Source organism: Accipiter gentilis, chromosome 7, assembly GCF_929443795.1.
Source record: "Accipiter gentilis chromosome 7, bAccGen1.1, whole genome shotgun sequence".
NCBI classification, from domain to species: Eukaryota; Metazoa; Chordata; class Aves; order Accipitriformes; family Accipitridae; genus Astur; species Astur gentilis.
This window is the reverse complement of record NC_064886.1, coordinates 2,984,717-3,006,861: the sequence shown is the minus strand read 5'-3', so window position 1 is coordinate 3,006,861 and position 22,145 is coordinate 2,984,717.

The following is a 22,145-nucleotide window of genomic DNA, read 5'->3' as shown; positions in this document are numbered from 1 at the left end:
CATAGTCATCATCAGTTCATCCCACCTGAACATTCAGCATTGCCAGTTCACAGTACTGAAGTTGAAATAGCAGCTGTAAAGATTAGTATATATATCTTCCCAATGTATTTCAGTTCCAGTGCGTGTAGAGGAAGAACAGCAGGAGCTTCCTGAGAGATTTTACAACACGGGCTGCATCCAGAACTTGGCTAACATCTCCCCATGAGTAGCTGTCGTATTCCAAGGAGTATGGATAAGATCCAGTCCAGGGAAGCAGATGTTTTTAATCACAGAACGGACCTTATCTAGAGCCCAGCCTTCATGGCCATTGGAGTCCAGCTCAAGTTTACATTATGCTAAGATATTTTCCCAGACTCAGTTCCAGGTGGTCACTGAAATCTAGGTCTCCTTTTTACTATGAGATTACTCACAGAATGAGCAATCCGTTTTCTCTTGTTTGACAATCACACAAACTTTCTTATACAGTATCCCAGACAGTTGGGCTAGTCTGAGCAGGCAGGTCATCAAAAAAGAGAACTGAGAATGAACTGATAAAAGTGGCCAATTTGAAGAAGTAAGAGTCTTTCAATAAAGTCGGATGGCTAAGATAGAGTTTTCCATAAAAACATTTCTAGGGCCATAGAAATTAGGTAACTGTGCAACTGAGCAGGATTAATCTCAGTTAATTTTAGTCGTCAGAAAATGAGGTCTAGCCTATATAATCCTCCAGGCTCTTTGCTGAGCCAATGGCACAGCCATCTCTCTGAGGTAATAAAACCCATCTGTTCTAGACACCTTCTGGGGAATGAAATGGCTCACCTTCTAACTAGCATATGCTAGACACCACCTCAGAGTAACAGGTATGGTCATGTGCATGGAGCCAGAAAGAAGCAAAAAGTATGGACAAAACAGGCAGCTAAAGCCCATGTGATGAACACAGACAACCTTCAGAAATAATTCTTGGATGTGTTCAAAGACACAGGCTCGACAAAAAACCAAAGCTGATGTACTCAGTAAAAATTTGGTCTGACCCAAAGATAAAGTTGGAAGTAAAGCAGATAACATGAAAAGGCGGACCACTGTAGCTTCAAGTAAAACCACGGGTGGATTAGATTGATCAGAAGCTACAGCCAGACATATTCAAACTAGCAGTTAAATACTCAAAAGTCATAGTAATTAACTGTTACAACAAACTGCTAGGAAATGTTATGCGTTGTCTATTTTTGAAAGTTTGGACACTCTTCTGGAAGATGTGTCAGCCACTTATAACTAAATGGATTCAAACGGACTGGCCTCCTTTGCAGAAGAATTCAAGACTATGGGATACATCCCTTTGACCTTACATTTTCTGAATCTATGAGAAGAGGCTTATGTCCATGATTGGAATAGAAAAGCCAGGTAAGAAAAGGTATCTTCTGACATATGCAATTTAAAGTGAGACATAAAAAACTTCATACAACACTTGCAACAAATAAGACCAAGAGCTACCATAAATAAAAATACACATAGTATTAGCTGCATGCAAGTTGCAAGTAAAGATCAAGTCAGTGTCTTTTAATAGACCCTTTGAATGTTATTTATTTAAATAAGTGCTGTCTACTCCCTCAACACTCAATAAGTGTTGTTCTACTCCCAAAGTTTTCTAACAGTTTCTAAAAGCTCTCAAAGCGATGAATTTAGAGTAGATGACATTCTCATTTAGATTGGAGGCCTGAAAGAATGTATGGAAAATCATTAAGTTTTGTAGCAGACCAAAGAAACAAATCTATGGTTGAACTTAAAAAAAAATAAAAAATAAATGATACTACTAACAGAAGTGATCCATAATGGATGCAAGTTGCGTAAAAATTACTTAATTGCTGATCTAGGGAAAATAAAAACAATAGCTGAAGTGTTCACTCCACACAGCAAAGCAGATAAAGAGAGATATATAGGGATGATAAACTGATTTGGCAAAATTCATTCCAAATCTATACATGATCAATAAGTCCCTGTAGAAATTGTTGGAATATGAGGTTGCTGGCATTCAGTAAAAAGACATTAATAGACATCTAAGTGGGTAAAATCATTTATTAACAACATAGTTTTAAAATCTTATGACATGACTAAGCCAGTTGCATTGGAAGCACTGCTCCATACTGACACAAAGTATCGGTCAGACTTTTAAAGTAATTTCCAATAGTGCATCTTGTCTGAGTTTAATACAGTCCTAGGGATGGCATGAAAGTGTGCTGACACAGCGTGCAGACATCACTGTGCCTGGGCGTTGTCTTTGGCCTATTTGTCAGTAAGAAATAAGAAGGAAGTGCTCCAGGGTATGAGTTTCACGGGAAGCTGGACAAGAGAGATGCAAAAGTGCTTCTAAAACCAAACGGTAGTTCTCCTTCTAGCTCTTTTGGGAACCTCAAGGGTTCTCAAACTTTGAACCCCAAACGTGTTTTCTGTTTCAAAACGTTCCTTGGTTATTCCCTGCTCACCACACCTCAAGCTACTGGAAAAATATCCACCCAATAATGAGCTGAAATGGTGAACGCTGAACTAAGTGGCAAGCTAACCCGTCCAGACTCTTATCAACACCACTGAATCATTTTGACCAAGAATGGAAGTTGTTGGGGAATGATCACAAGGACAGGCTTCATTTGAGCTTTTGGGACATCAGTGGATAGTGGGGTGAACATTTATCTTTCTAAAAAGCAATAAGGAAAAAAAAAAAAGTACATTCCCATTGCAGTTGCCAGTGATAATGGATGCTGTGTGAGCTAAAACCCCAGCAGTTAAAAGCTACATTTATTATCACTCTATCTCACACCACCAAATTTATGATCCCTTCCAGACCTAAAACATCAAAGCAGAGCAGGAGTCAGAGCCTTTTCAGACTGTTAGGTTTTTTCTTCTTCTTTTCACATAGATTGCTTTATTTATTTTTTAAAAGGAGGTGGGCATTAAAACCAAAATCTGACCTTTGATCCCCTGAGGCAACTCATTACTTACAAGGGCAAATAGGGAGCTGAAAGTTTTTCCTGCATGAAACCGTAAATAATTCTTACATACGTCCACAAATCACTCTAGGTTGGTAAAGTAAATAGTAATTGGTGGGTTTCTCCCTAGAGGCAGGTCTGAAGGGGGTTGTAGATTAGAGTTAGGGATTTTTTGCTTAAAAAAAACAACTTTAAAACCCACGTTCCCCTCAGCTCAGTGTTTCAGATGCTCAGGTAACGTGAAATTTTGGAGGTGTGCGTATGGTAGGGTGGTGAGGAGGGGAAAGGTTTGCTGTTTTTCTTATGTTTAGTAATTTCTCTTGTTGGAATTTAAGAGGTTCAAAACTTTAGGGCAAAGGGGAGTATTAAAAAAAAAAATTAAATGCCACGTATATACAACAGCCTTTTCTGTGTATTTTCAACAATGTTTAAAGAAGGGACCTTCTTCACACCGCCTCCTGTAGCTCCACTGATTAGTTGGAAGAAGCAGCAGACTATTGCCTCCCTGCCCTGCTTTTTTAATATGGAGCACACGTTACCAACTTACTTTCACTGTTAGATAAATTTTATCCAAAACATCTGAAGTCTACCCAAGTTCAAATGCCTTTTCAACCATCACTGTTTCAACTATTACCAAAATTACTTTATTCAGTAAGAGTCATATATGAATAAAATATCCATAATAAAAGGAAAGTATCCATGCTTGTTAGTAGAAGAATACAGTTGTTACAGCAGACCAGCTAATCGAGTGAGAAAGTACACTAATATTATCAACACTAGTTGAAATCTTCCCATGCTGGACCAATCAGATCTGCCTGTCATCAAAACAGGATTGCCCAGTGATGCACTGTCACAGTGCAGTGAATCTCTCTGCTAGAAAATTATTTAAGAGCTTGCTGATAGCGTGCCAAAGCAAGCCATCAAATGCAGATTAGTCCTGTGCAAAACACAGTAACCCCAGAAAAAGGGATGTGTAACTGTTAGACTTTGATGAGAACGGTCAGAGTCGTGAGGATAGCGAGAAAACGGAGTAGGAAACTAGATGTTTATAAATGCGAGTGACACATTTCTACCTGCATGGACTGACTACAGCCACACACAGTTATTTGCAAGGAGAAAACTGGTCCCAAGCCTGGCTCCATTTCCAAGAAAAACAACAGGTCATAAATCTGTATTTAATAATTGAAACAAATGGCCTGACTTTCAGCCAGGCTGAGCACAACACATTGAAGAAACCTAAAGTATTGATTAAGACATGGGATTTTTCTACCTGGACTCTGACTTCTTTGAAACCTTCAAAGTCCAGTGCTAAAGCCACAGGGACAAGATTATGCTTGAAGTTTCTTACGTTTACCTTCCAGTCTCCTCAGTCCCAAGATCTAAGGCCTGCGGCACTCTGCAGCACGTGCCAAAAGAACCGCCAAGGGCTCTGCCGAGGACCCAGAAGACATTACAGTAAAATACGCAGAAGTTGCACTAACCTTCTTCAAATGCAGCCTCTTTCATTACATACCCTATATCAGACATAGTCGGTATAAAAAATTGCAGTAACTTGCACTACTGAAAATCACAGGAGCGGAAACACTTGGTGTTTCTGCCACTCTGACCTACAGCTTTTCCCCAAAAGATTTATACCCTGGGGTGGGAATGGCAAAGCCATACATGAGGCTGGTCCTGAACTGCTGTTTACGTACAGAATTAGTAAGGTAAACCAAACCAAGCGTGGGTCTACTTTTAATAAACTGGGTTGAAAAATACCATCCATTCAAAGTGTGCTTCATAAGGAGTTCAGTCATCCCGCCTGAAATAATGGCAATCCAGGCCTTTATTTTTTAAGTATATAACAATAAAGTGATTTATTTTCAATCTCCCAGTGAATCAGGAAATTGTTGCTATTCCCAGTCAGGGAACAGAGACAAAGGAAGATTAAATACCCAAATATCACACTAGAAGCCTTTGGCAGAGTAGGAACTGAACTCACCCCTCCTTTCTGCAACGTAGCTCATCTTCTTTAACATCAGACCATCATTCCAACTCTCACGTGATGCGTAGACACATACGCCTTCTGCAGGGCTCGAAAGCACAAAGGCAGCAGCTAGTAAAAGATTCCTGCTGGCCCAGACTCAGATCCTGTCTGGACTGAGGGAACAGGTTTCTGATTTCAAAAGGAGCTGAGTTGAAGTTGCTTTCCTTCAGTTGCAACCTTTTTAACAAAACAGAGATTTTTCTCCAGCAAGTAAAGCCATAAATCAGGACATCTCCTGAGGTTCTTTTTTTTTTTCCTCCCTTTTTTTTTCCTAGTTAGTGTGCCCTCCCTCCCCTTTCCATCCCTCCAGACTTACTTCATAAACATTAGCTTTCAAGCATCTCTTCCCCCAGAGGACATATCATAAACATCATGTTAAATATTTAGAACAGGAAACCACCTCACTTTTCTAGCTACATAAAAGCTATCTTGGGAGGGTGCATTTTCTGTTCTTACGTCTTTTATTTATTTATTTCCTAGTGCAGATCATTTCAATAATCAGTACATTTACCAGGGACATTTGACAACAGTGTTAAAAAGCCCCCCTGTACCTGGGCAAAGGCAAACGCTACCAGACACTTCAGGGACAGTTAGTGCATCTCCAAAGCATCCCGCTCCTTGCGGTACTTTCGCAGGCCTTGGATACTCACTGGTGTAACTACAGAGCTTGGAAGAGGGACTCAACTACAAGCTAAGACCACTTCGCAGCATTCCCAGCATCCGCTTTAACGTCCAACTTCCAGCTTGCTTACCTTAACTTTCCTGAGTGTCCCCAGGAACCACTAAGTTAACATGCAGCAAAGATGTTTAATAACGGCCAAGCATTAAACACCACCAAGTACCCCTCACGCTCAGTTGTAAACACTGGCGATTCCAGGCTCAATTCAAAGCCAGCGGGAGTCAAAGGCATATGGCACAAAAGCCTTTTTGACGACTCTCCTGTGAAATGCCCCACGCCCTCACCCCGTCTGGATTTATTTATTCAGATCCAAGGCAAAGGGTCCAGTCTCGGTTTCAGGCTGTCCCTTCCTCATCTGCACCACTCCTCCGTGCCTCTCCTCTCTCACACATACGTGGTAGCACCTCAGGACACCGCGGCCACTTTGAACGCTCTCTCGAACACGATAACCCTCAAGCGTTTACAGGGCTGTTTTCTCTTCCCGTTCCTTCCTTCAGAAAGGTGGTGGCAGCAGCCCGGGGCTCTTCAGGTCCACGCACACCTAGGACACGTGCCTGCCCTGCGTGACAGGGGTGCAGTCACGGCAGCGGCTCCAGGCTGGGAGTCGGCTGTGCTCACAAGAAGGCATTTGCTCAATCACTGGCTGTGTAAAACAGCGGTTTCCTTTCTTTTCTGAGAGAAAAGGGAGAGGCCAGATGGATAGACATCAAGGGGGAACTCGGATGGAGAGCAGCCAGCTGGATTACGCTGGCCTGGTCTGTACGCTTGTCGGGGCAGGGACTCCGCCACCCTGCCACGGCAGTGCCTGCAGCAGGGACCCTTCTGTAGGGCGGCACTGCCCTCACACACACACTGACTGTCATTGAAGTGCAGCTGAGACCCAAAGCTTCAGTTATCCCGATTCTTTATACTCCTATGAGATTTCACAAAACTAAGCCAGAAACAAAAAAATATGTGTTTCTCCCAAATAGCGTGACCCTGTGGCCATGCCCACCACACCATCCAGGATTTTGTTCAGTCTCCCTTTGAAAATTCCCAACCAGTACACTGACTCCTCTGGCAGACAAATCCATGCCCAGAAAAATCTCCCCTTTTCACACCTACTCACTGTTCCCAGCTACTCTTGCAGCCCACATTTCACTACTCTTTTGCCTATTTTGTGCGTATGCCGATCAAGTGCTGGCCTCTTACCCCATCCGTGCTGCATATTGCTCATCTAAACTAAACCTACTAAACTCAAAACCTTTCCCCATAAGTTGGTCTCTGTGGACCTTTAATGTTAATTTACTTTCTTCTATGCTTCCAAATTTTGAGAAGAGGCTGCCCAAAACGGGATGCAGTAGTCCAAGCAGCCATCTAAAGCACTAAAGCCACAGAGAAAAGAAAGCAAAAATCAGTACTGCAGCACCCAAATTACCTTTTTCTTCCATAGCACATTGCAAGGTCACAGTAATTCATTCTCCACCATCACCCCCTTCACTCCGCCTGGCTGAAATTCAGTTCAGCTTCAGGGGAAGGCAGTGCAACAGTTTGGCAAACCATAATGTCCTGCTTGAATCCTGTTTTGAAGATTTAAAAGGTGCAAAGGGCTTGATGTTGGTTTTTCAGATGTGGACAAATCTCACCCATTGTACATAGGTGAATCAAATTTTCAGTGATGCAGACTGAAAATCCTTGCCAAGTATGCATGCAAGAGAAAGAAAAACAAAGATCATAAAGATTTATAGATTGCTTTAAAATGCATTCACCCTAAACCATGAGCTGCTCCTAAAAGCACTACCAAGCCGGCTGAAAAGTTGTATGTACATGAACGACTCATTTTGCTGGAACGAGTGCTTTAGTGAAGATCAACAGAATTAACGAGCTAAAAACTTCAGGGTATTAGTTCAGTACCTCACAACAACAATAAAATTAGAAGTTTTATGTCTTAGATTTATATGTTTAAAACTAAGAAGGGGATAGGCTCTAAGGACATACGGGACCATAGTGGTCCACTCCTTTATGCTCACACATGACACAACTCACAGAATTACATTAGTTGGTTTCCGTGAGGTCCACAATTCTGGCTACTTCAAAATATATCACTTTGAAAAGAGAAATCCAGTAGTGTAGAACTTCAACTGTGCAGGGGTCTAGATCTTCATGCATACTTTAACCAGAGTATCCAAACTCCAAGCTGGCGAAACAGAGCTAAGAAAATCTCTTTACAAGAACAAACCCCCTTGCCACAGTCTAGTGCTTCCTGCTTTTAGTTAGGCTAAAAATGAGGAGAAATAGCAGTCTCTGTAACATTAAAAGCACATCCACTTCCACTAAGTCAGAATCGGGATCATGAATAGAAGTGTGCAAAAATAAAATGAGCAAACATCAAAAAATAACAACAGATCATATTTTGTGATCATTTTGTTTCAGGCAGGAAGGCTGAGGCTGGTTCTAATTTGAATCTAACCAGTTGGCCAGGCCCTACCTTATATATTATCTTTGGAATGTGAGTCATTTTGTTGGCTTAGTTATTTCTTCTTCTGTAACATGGCACTCCTGACTGCAGTGGTATGTGGGAGCTATTTTTATTGGGCAGTAGTGAAAGGAAGTGATGGATAGAGCTGGTTGGGAACATTTCAACAAAACATTTTTTCATTAGAATTTCCTAGTTGCTCAAACGTGAAGTTGTTCACACTGAAATGGCTGGTTCCAGATAATTTTTTTATTTGAAAACAATGCCAGAAAAAAAAATTCGAAATAGCCCGTTCTAGTGTTTCTAATCAGAAAGTTCAACTGCCTCAGCCAAAATAATTTTATTTTGAAATTAAAAAACGAAGTCAAAATGTTATTGGAGAGAGACCAGCCAGGCCTGATGAAGGAGCCGTCCAAAGTATGCAAAGCCAACTCTGTCCCCTGCATAAGTATGCACCTGATAGTTTTTTCCCTTCAGATTTTAAGCTCTTAAAAGTTTTCAAGGCTTTGGCTTTTCATCTCAATTCAGAACAGTAGCTCCCTTTTTCACGGCCTCTTCAAGAGTTTCAGGAACATCAAAACTTTCCACTTTTTTTTTTTTTTTTGGCAGAACAAGCAGCACACTGTACGAGCTCGGGGTTGGAAAGGCAGAATCCTTGAAATACTTCCTGGTCAGGGTCATCTTGGTACTGTAGCATGTAGTCCCTATATGACGTGGTGCGGTCAAATGGAGATGGTAAACCACATGCTGGAAACCTACCAGTCCCAGGTGCCCACAAAAGCCAAAAATTAAAAGGGTGTATCCTCAATGGATGACCAGCCACTCCTGAGACCCTGCCTTTCCCTGTGGGGTTTTCGTAACAGCTTTCAAAAGCACGGCCAGCTACATCTTAAGCAAAGCTGGCCAGTGATCTAGGAAACTCTTCAATTATAGATGAGCACCAATAAACAGCCAGTGATTTGCTGGAAATTATGAAGTATAAATAATTGAGAAGCAGGGAGTTGGCCCAGAGGTACCCTTCTCTCTTGCTGATTCGTCTTAATGCATTTCCTTGATGCAACTCCCTGCTGTGTACCTAACGCTGTAGGGAGCAGCAGGATAATGGCCCTTGAAGAATATGCTGACCTGCTTGTACACAGAGTTATAAATATATGAACATCTACCAAACAGAAAGGTGCAACTAAGGAAAGGGGGTTAACCCAGCAAGCCCAATTTTCACCCTACTTCCAGTATGGAAATCAGTAATCTTACCTGCGTACACAGGGGTTCTCCAGTCCCAGTGGACAACAGGGTCTGGCAGCTGCTTGTGTGAAGGAACTTAAGTACGTATTTGCTTCTGCTTTTTCATGGCATCATTGAACAGGAGATTTGATCAGTGCAGTGCAGGAAGCTGTCCTCGGTCATTTAATGGGCTGATGCTCAGAGCCATCCTGTAAGAGGAGAGAGTTAACTTCAGGGATCCTGATCTTCCAGCCTTGATAGCTATGGTGCGCAATAGCTTTTCAAATAGGTGAGTCCCAAAATGAGGGAACGAAGCCTTTCCTGGGGTCACAACTCTTGGTTAGGGCATGTAACAAATGCAAAAAGCTGAGTCTACAGCTCAGCAGGACCCAAAGACAACAGCACTGCAGAGAAGTTTCTTCCCAGGTGAACAGGGCTTCAGCCAGAGCTTCTCCCTTACTGCAAAGGGAAAAAATCCCTTGGGAAGATAGACCAGAATTTTCACCTTTGAGGCATTTCTGTGGCCGTCAGATGAGAACATTGTATCAGAGAGGAGAATTTCCTTCTGTGCCACTGGGTCAGAGAAAATGGAAAAAAGCTAAGTGGATGTACAGCAAGGACCACAAAGGATACTCATAAAGAATCAAGAACACCTCCCCATGCTCAACCATGTGTGATTCTAAGGGAATTTTCTTGTTAATACCCATTAGCTAGCAGATGTCTCACATCTTGATGCTTATGTACTTTTAATCTGTTTAATAAAACTGTGGATGCTGTCACAAACCATATAAAATCTTTCATACTACAAAAATTAAAGTCTCACTGATAACTTGTAGCAATGGTTCCCATTCAGTGGCAAGCTACTAGGTCATAATCAGATTTGCTCTCACGAGCTTTAAACGTGTCACCGTTAACTTTAGTGAAAACCTGTTGGCTCTTGCACTGAAAAAGAAATGCCTGAGTTATCTCAGGTGTAAAAGATGGGAACAGGAAAGACAGACGTTGGAAGACAGAAAAGAAGGTGCTTCATCAGGAGAAGTTTCTCGTAAGACTTTCAAAGCTGCTAAGGAAACTGGAAACTGAAGTATGGGATGAGTGAGATCTAACTTAGATATCTAAAACAGAGGTGTCTAATTCAGAGCTAATTCCCTTGTATTTTCCTTATAGCCTTGGCAAACGGGCAATTTACCTTACTGTAAAACGAACATCTAAGACCAGGCACATGAAGTGCCCTCTGGAAGTGTCTGATTGTCCCCACTGACTTGCAGGAAGTGACATGACAATGCTCAGACTTTGAATTCCAAATTTTAGACAGGTAAAGGAAGGAGATGAAATGGACTGACTAAATACTCTTAAGACACTTTTCCAGTTCTATCATAACAGACAGGTCACTGTGCTGCTCCTTTGAGGTCCATAAAACTCACACCCACTGGGAAAAAGAAGAAAAACAGAAAGAAAGAAAGAAAGAAAGAAAGAGAGAAAAAAAAAACCAGAAAAAAAAGAAAACCAGAAAGCTAGTGGGAGAGAAGGCTGGGGATGGCTACTGCTTTATTCATGACACTCAGGTCCACCTGACCTCAACCCTTTTTCACCAAGAAAAGCTCAGACATGTGGGGATTTCTAGGGATTCCTTTAGGCAGCAGAACTAGGCTGGCATGTAAGGAAGCAGGATTTCAGAGAAGGTATTTCACCTATTCTTCTAAAGGGCTTAGTTCACGCTGAACTATTCCACTCATTTGCGGCATAATATTATCTTTTATACGAACATGATGACATCTACGTGCGTACAGTTATAAACAGAGCAGTTAGGATCTCCTGGGAGAAGGATCACCTCCTCATCCCATTTGCACAGCACACAGCACACCAACATCTTGCCACGTGATAAAGATGCACGACAGCTTCGTGAGCAAATCAAGTACTTCTTCATAGAGGGGTAAATTTCGCTTTTGGGCCTAATCAGGATTTCTGATTAAAGAAAAGAGACTATATTCTGCCCCTGCAAATGCACAAGCAGTCCCCCGGCCCCCTCCCGCTCGGTCTGCAGGAAAGCAAGCTGTACGCGAGGAAAAGGAATGGGTACGAGAGGAGACTTGAAAAGGGATGGGGCGGCCACAGGAACCACAAAATCCTCCTGGTCTGACGAGGTGGCTGCAGAAGGGAACTCGGAGCCGGCAGTGTCTCCAAGGCCAGCATCAGGGCAGGATGGGCTGATGAAGTCTGAGTAGATGCCACAGCTCGTAGCTTTTAAGATCTAAGTAAATAGTGTAAAGGGACATGGAACCAGGGCTCGGTATGCAGATTTTGCTCCATTACATTTTTGAGCTGTTTTTTCTCTTTTCACTCCCAGCTATGGAAGACGCCAAAGCTGTTAAATATCAAGCGTGTATAATGGGAATCCCATAAGCTGGGGGAATGGCCAGGATTCAAGGATATGTCCAGAGTAGAAAAAAAAAAATATTAGAAAGAAAAGAAAAATAAGAAAGAAATAAGCACAGAGAGGTGGGTGGAGGAGAAGGAGGAGGAGGGGAGAGATCAGACCCACGACTTCTCATCAGCTATTCTGTTTTTCAGGTCACAGCTTAATGGCGCCAGAATTTTTTTTATTATTGTTGCTCTTATCATTATTAATTGTAGCTCTTATCCATGGTCCTAAGAATCCATATAGGCCCTTTTATGCTAGATACTGCACATGAGCATGCACACTTTTGGCCAGAGGTCCCCTCTGCAGCTCCCTCTGGGCTCTGCAAGCTGTGCTTTGTGCAGAGCACAGCATGCTCCCAGCCCAGCATCAAAGGAAGGGGTCCCTCAGGACCTCACCCCTGCACCCCGCAACCCCTCTTACAACAACACGGCCACTGGAGGAATCTTGGCCCTGAACTGCTGGATGTTACACTACTTTCTTTTAAAGACAGTTTCTTTCTGGATACAATACTGGGTCATTAACACAGCGAGATGAAAACCAAGCTCCTACCTTAAGGTCCGGGGGTGACAGTGTTGTGTGCGACGGGATGGGAGGCTACGTCTGAGACTGGATGTCAAGACAGGATACAGTCATAAAATGAGACAGGGGAAGAATCTTAAGTACAGTGTTTTTCAGATGATGCTGAAGACTCCCCCAGTCAGCCCCTGATAACTCGGTCATGTTTTCCAGACTGGCTAGCAACCCCTTATCACAGAGGATTTATCGCAGCCTCAAACCTCACAGCCTACGTACAAAGTATGTACACGATTGTCTTTTCCTACGCTACTTGTATGCTTTTAGGACACCAGCTGAAGTGGGAAATCCCACCGTTGCCCCAATCCACTACAGTTGCAAGGATCAGGTATGAAGAACAGTGCAGCTGGGAGAAAGAAAGGATTTCGCTATTGCTCGGGCTCCAGCAGCAGTGGCTGGAGGAGGCTGTAGGTAGTAAGGGCACCAATGGGATCACTCAGTACTAGGAACAGTCTCACATTTGAACAGTCACAAAAGCTATTAGCACTTGCACCGAAGGGATAACAAACACACTCAGCAAAGGACCCGTCTTTGTGTCCGCTCCTATCTCGGAGGCAGGTTCTTTGTTTCCATCCCAGCCTAGCACTATCAGTTGGGATCGTTAGCTAGGTAATTCTGGTTACTGAAACCATGCCTCAATATTTTCCAAAGACATTATGCTTTTTATTTTCTCTACCTAGGTATCGGTATTTAGTTAGCAGCTTACGCAGGCCTTGGAGAAGCACAGGTTGCAGGAGGGAATCCTCTGAAGAGGTAATAGAAGAACCAGACAGAAAGCTCAGGGTAAAGAACGATGAACTGAAGTTACAGCAGGTCATGTTACTTCACTAAAGATTGAGGTGAACTTAATAAGATGACACTAGTCTGGTGTTATTTTTAAGCATGTTACATAAACTAGATATTACTTTCTGCATTTTAGAGATGGCAGAATTGAGGTACAAGGCCAACTAAGTGCTTTATCCAAGGCTACAGAAATCTGAGGCAGAACAAGGACTCAAACCCTGATGCTCTGTGTGTTTATCCTAACAGCACTGATCCCAAAGCAGAACCTCGGAAGTCATTAATGTACCTTCAAAATCATTATATCTGAAATATACTATGACATTTTGGCCTGAGAATGGTCATTCTTTCAAAAGCATTTTCCGTGTAAACACGACCTTACTTTTAAGAAGTTTAATCAAAAAAACCCCAAACAAGCAAACGTAAAAAACAACAACTAAAGACCCCAAAAGAGAAACGGAGACTCTGAGCCTCTCTCGTAATGAAGTGCTCCCAGAAGCTGCACTTCACCACAGAGCACACACTTGCGCACCACGTATTTTGCAAGCCTGCAATACAATTGGCAACGCTGTAGACGGATAAGACAACCAGAACGAAAAAGGAAAGGCTCTTCCCTTCTCATTCCAGTGTATTTGGCTTTGTGTAGGAAACATTATGCAACAGGGGCAGGGGGAGGAAAAGCTATTTTTATTTCCCCAGCCACTTATCTAAGCAATACATCAGCAAATGCAACTTTGTTCAAGTCTATCAATAGTCATAAAGAGGCTCCTCCCTCTCGCCAGCATTTCAGTTTCTGCTGGTTTGCTTACTTTGCACAGGTAAATCTGAAGTACAGTTGCTGAATCCCAGATGAAGCTGTCTGATCTCAGCATAGCTCTTATTAAACAAGCGACTGTTTTCTCTCCATCAGTCAATGTCAAATCTCAGCCTGAGAGTTGGACAGAGAAGTACACTGCAAAACCCATGGCTTTGGCCCCAACGCACTGGCCAAGTCCTGAGGGTCAGTACCAAGGCATGTTTCTGGAAGTGGTTTACATCTTGCACAACAAAAGAAGGACAAGGAGGAACAAAAAAATACTCCCCTCATTGCGTCACTAAGAAACCTGATGGGGAGCCGCCTCGCCCCTTACAGTCTCGTATTCATAATGAAGATTCAGGAAATAAAGGAGCAGTTTAATAGGAAGACATGATGCAGTTAAATACACTGAAAAATGATGGACAACTGTATTTAGCAACACAGTATGAATCATTTCTTCTTCAAAAACCATCTCCTATTTCCTTACCTTCTTGAAACCATGCCTCCCCCTGACTCAGGCAAAAGTCTGCAAGGAGAAAAAGGGTATTTCCCCCCCTTCTTTTTCATAAAATAATCCATTTTGCTGCTTCAGATAAGCTGCTATTCATCTTGAACCTGTCCATCCCTCCCACTGGGAGCTCCAGATGGATTTACCAGCTAATCCAGTTTGTAGCTCCTGCCAGCCATGGCATTCCAACATCCCCTTATACAAAGCTGGGGAAAATTGACTGTCTACATGTGTGTGTGACAGAAAGTACATGTATGTTTGTGCATGTGTGCGCATACGTGTGTGTTCAGGCCAGAAAGGGAGACAGTAACCAAGAAATTACATTAACTCAGAAGTCCCTTTCTACTCTCACAGCTGAACTAAACTTCCAAGCTGAGGAGTGCAGAAGCTCTAGCAGGAGCAGCTAAATAAAGGAAAATGATGCTAACAGCAAAGTAGCATCAACTCAGCAGATGTCCTCCATGCCCCCAAACTTTCTGGCGCTGGTGTGAAGGCAATTGTCTGAGATAATCCCCAAGATCCTCAGAAGATATAAAATACGGGCAGCCACAGCAGAGCGTCACACAATTTTACCAGAAAGTCTCGCAATATTCAGTGACAGTCCTCGTTCACTTAACTCCCCTGCCTGCCAGCAGTTTCTTTCCCTTCCCCTGGGGTCAGGCAGCTGGTCACGTAAAAAAAAATCAAAAAAAAAAAAAAAGCTGGCAAAGATCAAAACTGCTGTTGCCACAACCGCCACATGTGACTCAGGCAGCAACGCCCAGTTCACAGGGTATAAAGATACAACTGAGGTAAAAAGAAACAAGAAGAGTCTGATGCTGCTTGTATAATATTATCGTCCCAGTATTCTTGCCTATAGTGCAACTGAGGTTAAAGGCATTGCCTTAGTAGTAATAGTGCGACATTAGGGCCATGCCTCCAAAAAAGCATCCCTTTTCTAGGAAGACATTTCTGACAGCTCTGCCTCCAGATTCCTCTACCTTGATAGTAAGACAAGGCTGTTGGAGAGGCTGGGGGAGAAAAGGCGAGTGAGTATTTGGAAGAGCACGTAAGGAGCCTAAGTACAGACACATGAAGAGGAGGCGTGTGCGTATTTGTGAGAAAAGCCTGTGGAAGTGTGTCTCCTTGGTGAGTGCGGAGACATGTCTGAGTGTTTGTGTGCTGTTGCAAGCATATGGGATTGTTTCCAAAATGGCTTCAAATCAATGGGTCAACCCATCAGTTGCTAAGCTCCTACCGCTTTGGGTTCACTACTCCTTTATGGAGGACTGCCATAGCCGTACCGGGAAGGTACAACAGCAGAGAAGCACGCTAAGTGGGAAATGAGCAAGTGTCACGAAACAAAATCAATAGCCTGGAGCCAAAGCTGTTTCTCCCCCTTTCCTGTCTCCGATTTGTGTGCGTGCGTGCATGTGTGTGTGTGTAACTCCAGGGCTTCTTTACCTCCTCCATTCCCTTCTTTCCCCGCCACTGCAAATGTTGCAGAGCATAATAATGAAAGCTGGTGTCCAAGCCACCAGACAAGCCCATCACTGCAATCAGAACAACTGCGAGAGATAGTAGCCTGCAGGCTCATCAAGCTGTCCCGACGCTGGCCAGCCTCGTGCACATGAAGATGCCAATCTCGCCTCTCTTCCATCCCTCCTCCTCCTCTTTGGCAGCCCAGTCTCCTCACCCTCCTCCCCCTGCCACGCTCCCCTTCTCGCCCTCCCCCCTTCTCTCCATCCATGCACAGCACCAGAGGAACGCCAGCCTGGGCCACATCCCAGCCGTTGTCTCTTAACGATTCTGATAGAAAATGCCCAGCAGGCTGAATCTTTCCTAGAAAAGCAAGGGGAGGTCGGAAGGCATATGGTTGCTGTCCTCTAAGCTCTGGGTGACAAGGTCTGTGATGCTGCATCCTTCCCAGGCGGAAAGGGGAATAAAAAGAGAGAGAGAAAGAGAGAAAAATCGCCTGCTTGGGCTTTGGGAAATCACAAGCTACTCCTTGCAGTGAGTAAACCTCCGTGACCCTGTGCCACACTGTTGGGCACGTATCACACCACACTGGCACAGCAGAGGCTGGCCTTGTCTTAAAATGAGAATTTAAAAATGTAGAGAGTCTGAAATCTCTCGGTATTTTTAAACACAGTCATGGTCCAGTCTGCCCTCTGGAGTGAACAAACATCTGGCTGCCTCTCCTCCCTGACCTAGAATCGCACGTTTTTAGGCACGTTTAGTACTAAAGCTGAACCGCAAGGAGAGGACAGAAAACTACCGCAGTATCTTTGCAACTTCTATTGCCACCATTGGCAGATGTTTTGCTCAGTTCCACTCACCAGGTTACTTAAAACCCTGCTGGAACCAGGAGTTACCCTACTGTTTCCTCAGCTAGCTGCGCTGAATGCCTAGGCTGTTCTTTACGGTAAGCACAACACGGTCTCTGGAGAATGAGATCATCGCTGCATGGGAAGGTGAAGGCTGGCACGCAGGGCTAAGGGCTGCATTCTTCTTGGAGACTCCCTCTTCCACCAGACAACCAAATTCAGTGGCTGCAAAAAAGCAGGACAATGCTTCTTCCGCTCGCTTTATAGTCTATGCAATACCCTCAGTCCTAGCCATCTATCCTATTGGCATCTGCAATTCCAGGCTGCATTTTGCCCCGAGGTACGGGATAAGTTTAGGATATTACACTGTAGGACTTTTACAGGGTTGTCTTTCAACAGCAGCATGTTCTCATAAAACAAAGAATGGAACGACACATACTTCCGCATTAAATAAGCACAAGGGCTCTTCTTTCATACAAATGATTTCTCTAAACATATGAATTCACTGATCTCTCTTACTACACCAACATGAAGTTTCTCTCCAAACCATAGACCTCACCTTTAATAATCAATATTTCCCTTCCACTTGCTCAGCTTTCAAGGTCATTTGTTGAACAGATTAATCACACTTTTAGAAATCTCTTCCTCTTAAGACTGATGCTAGCACCGACATTATGCAGAATTTAAAGCAAAAACACACTGAACAGGTCTTGGGTTTGTCTTCCTGATGGAATGTTAGGCCAAGAAAAAGAAACTGCTATTTGTCCAGAGTAAAAGGGCAAATAAAATAATTTCCAGGCTCTTAAAGAAGCTATTACATATACTGAAGTAGAAGAAAAATTACTTGATGACAGTAGCCTTTTAAAATTCTACAGAGAGCAGGAGCAATAAGCAGTTAGCCAAAGGCTATCTGTATTCTGCTACTCTTACATGTGCTTGTAGCTCCTGCTTTAGAAAAGTCCATTCACAATCATGACACTGTATTCATAACACAGAACAATTACCTGTAATCCTACACGCCATCATCTCCACTGATTCCATACAGTAGCTTTTAAAAATATTTATCTAAATGGGATTCGAGCATGCCGTAATACTAGCCGGCACTGGAATGCAGTGCAAACTATAAGCAGAGTGAAAGAGAAGAAAAGTTTGGGAACTTTTTTCAATGCCTTTTCTTTTAAAGAAAAACTATCTCTATTATCAAGATGATTTGTGTCTTAGAAGCAGAGAAATGGATTAGTTATACCAAATGCCAGTGAGCATCATCACCCCTAGGAAAGCTGTGGCTAGCCACAGCACTAAGCAAAATATCTGCTACAGCTGGGCTTGAGCCAGAGTCTTCGTACCTGAATTGGGAATGCATTGCTTTGCACAGCACTGATTCTAGTGGGAAAACCCAAGAGCTCACCGGATCCGTTCAGTCTCAGTCTAAGATGGACTTCAGATTCAAATTTTTCAGCTCCGATACGGAACTAAAAGGGGTTTGTACCTGGAAATGAACTGAATGGAGCTCACCCCACTGGGAATCTTCAGTGAGATTTTCCTTATGAGATTCAACACTGTAACAGGCTGACACCTCTCAAGACCTTACTGGATACCCATCACGGTTTGGTCTTAAACCTGAAGTTTAAACATCTAGTGTTACCACCCACTCCAGAGCGCTACTCTACTGTTAACCACTGCTTTACCTTCAACAGCACTTCCACCCAAGGATCTGAGAGCACTTTAGCAATCTCAGAGAAAATAGTTCCAAAGATCCCCTTTCTTGGAGGCAAGTAAAGCTTATTGCCCTTCTGTGGCAGACAGATACATTACTCACAATGAGTTGACGTGAGATGGAGAAGGTCAAACAGTGATGAAGTGGCAGTGGTATGGAGTAGAACCCCGAAGTCCAATAGCCCAGACCCTCATTTAATCTACTAGACTTCACTATAACCAGTTTTTGTGTTTCAGAAGGAAAAGCAGAAGAGTAACGACTGTGACTTACCACATGTCTAAATAGAAGTGGGGGGAAAAAAGTATGCTTGCTAGGTTGTCTGACTATTACAAAATGGTGAGCACTTCTGCATTCATTTCTCCTGCCGTGTCACTAAGAATTACAATCTGCCTAAATGCCTAAGCACATTGAGAACGTATAATAATAATTATAGTGTCAGAATTCCCTTGGAGATCTGAGCAAGATCTTGTTTCCTAAAGTAGCTCAGGGAGAAGAGAATGCAACTACAATTTGCCCATTCTTTCGTAAGCACTAAAAATTGGGATGCATTTTCAATTCCAGCTGAAGGGGCAGACAGGAGCCACCTGCACAATGCTCCTGATAGTCATGACATGTTTGTGCCACTACGGCAAGGGCAAGTGATGATAGATTCTGACATCGCTCCATAACGGAAACTCCTAAGATTTGTGTCCAGAGCTCTTGGAAAGACGAACAAAACTCAAAGTCTAGAATACCTGAATGTCTTTGACCAAGGCAGGTCACTGCAACTTCCTTCAACCTGGCAAGCTTGTGGCTCATTTCATGCCTAGAGTCTCCCGTTCTGATGATTTCTCGATTTTATGCTCTGCTAGAGAGTAATCACATCACTTGCTAAGTTATTTCAGTTCCCTTACTTCCAGTGGGGAACGCAAGCCCTCTCTCCCTCCATGAAGCATACGCTCCCTGGAGAACTGCTCCCTTAAAAGCCAAGAAAAGAAGCCTTCAAGCCATGAACAGAGACTGGCTGCAAGTGTCTTATCTCTCTGTGTTTCCTGGGCCAGGAACGGGTTAAAGCCATCAGGGCAACAACAAAAACAAAGATCCTGAACATCATTTCATGCAAATGACCTTTCAGTGGCTTCCTGTTCGTTCACTGTGCTCTTGTCTGCCAGGGCCCCCGGGCCTTCAAAACCTGGGGCTAGATTTTAACTCATCTCCCCTTATCTGCTTGACTGACTGTCAGCCTAGCACATCTCCCTGCTTGTGATGAAGGCCTTAATTAGCGCTTGTCTGTTTACCCTTTTTCTATTGCCACCTCTCTTTCCCTCTCCCTCTCGCTATTCTTCTCCTTCCTCTCTCCCTCTCCCATCACCCTCGGGCTTGTTTGCTTAGCTGGGCATCTCTTGTTTACTCAGTTAGGGAGGCTATAATATATGTAAATAAGGTAAGCCAAAATTCCATTAAAATATATCACATAAAAGATAAAAAAAATCAATACAGAAACATATTTTAATGTTCAGAGACATTGTTAAAGCCGGCCTCTCTCTTTTCTCGAACAAACCAAACCCTTTTGCTGTCTTCTGAATTCAAAGGCAGTTAAGAAACGGAGCTGCTTTTTTTCCTTCTCTCTTTTCCTTTCTTTGGAGACTTTATCACCAAAAAACACACACAGTGCATAGTGATCATCTAGCACCTGCCCGATTTGATGTTTCTGGAGTAAACACTACCTACTGTCAATCAGCCGGTACCAGTGCACGCTGCCTCACCAGACTTCTACTTTGAGAAGGTATTTAAAAACATACGAAACTTTTTCAGCTTTCTTGAGGTGCAGGAATAAGAGAAGCAGGAGGATCAGGTAGGTTCTTCCTCCTTCAAACAAATATACTGGCTACCAATTTGCTGTCAAAATTATTCAAAGAAACTGAAAGTTGCAGAGGAGAAAGAAGTACTAGGAGACAGGCTGAGCATCCAGCTTCCTAGCTTTAGCCCTCACTTGGTTTCTTAGAATTACACGGTCATCTTACTGTAGAAGTCTGGTCGATACACAACTACAGTCTGAAACTTCTCAGACAAGAGCCCTGTGCTGAGCACGGCAGAGAGACGTACACACTAGGAAATCACAAATGTCTTGAAGATGTTATTGAACAAGCCAAAACACAGCACGGAAGATAAAGCCAACATCATGCAGCAGTTTATTGGCAGACTTGGAGACAGAGCCTGCATCTTCCAAATGCCAGGCTAGTTCTTATCCATTGGACTTTACTCTCTTCACTGGCCTTGCTGTAAAACGGCATGTTAAAACTCGTCTGCTTCCTACACCTGTTTGTCAAGCAGACCCTGGAACGCCTTGTCCTCACAGAGTGGCGATCACAGCGCCTCTTTGCCCCACAGGCCAGGCTTCAGATGTCTCCCCCAGGCTTTCTGACTCTTTGGCACAAGAAGGAGCCATTTGAAAATCCACGCCAAAGATGCCACGTTGCCAGGACTGCTTACAGTGAGTTTTATTATGCGTCTGCCAGCCTGATGTACCACTTACAAAATTCTGGAATGCTCTGATGGAAACAAAGTAAGTTGGTGCCCTTCTGCAGACGGTGCAGTCACAAAATCAAGAACTTGTGATGCTGAGTATAGGTTGACTGGGGTTTACACAGCCTTCCCCAATAAGCAAGGGACTAAAGTTAGCCTGGGCAGTGAGAGCTATAGCTTGCGTCCATTGAAAATAGGATGCAGTGTGCATTCCTGCAGTGACATCAGACAGCTGGGAAACCTTAACTGCAGAGTTTCCCCTGACACATTCCTCCCTAATAAAAGCTGCTTCATACCCATAATATGGCTCATAAAATTAGCTTTGTAGCTAGATGTTTAGTAAAAATTCTGCAAGGCTTACAGGACTTAACTGTGAAAATGTGTGGGTGTTATGATCAGAAGAGGACCTATGTCTATTCACTGAAACACACAATGCAGGCTAGAGTCCTGAGCTGCTTGGGTGCTTGCCAAAGGAGTTTCCAGACTTATCAAACATCACAGGAAATAGCAAAGTTCAGGGGCTGCCAAAGAGCAAAGGATAGAAGAGAGCAGTTCTCCCATTAGCAGGTAAAAGCCATTAGCTTTAAGGGGAGTAAAGTGCTCAGATCATGACAGAGATGGGGGAAAAGGAGAACTGGATGGATAAAGGAAAGCAGGGAAGGAAGCATGATGAAAAGTGGGGAGGGAGAGGGAAAAACATAAAAAAAGAAGTTTCTCTCTCTGACAGAGAATTATCAGAATAAAATCATTCCTATTCGGGAATACTGCACACACTACAGTGATGTCTGGAACAGTCAGACAGATACAGAGGTTTCAGGCTGGGGAGAGAGGGAGAGACAGACACACGCAGGAAGATGTTAGCATAAAAAGAGAAAGGAATGTGGTAATGCAGGGATAGATGGAGACAGGGCTGGTGAATGTCCGGAAGACAGTCACAGGCCTGGCCAAACATGTCCTGGCCTATACAGCAGTTCAGTTCAATATGTGAGAGAGACAGCTGTGCCAGATGCCATGACGTGACAAGCAAGGCTAGTCCATCGGTTCTCAGGCAATGTGAGAGCTCACTCCAACTCCATTGGCTGCCAACTGCACTCCAGCACAGTTGCTGCTCTCTTTCGGGGACTTACTTGGGATTAGGATCCTCGTAACAGATGCAATGAGATTCATAAAAGTAGAGTTAAAAAGCAAGGGAAAGAAACA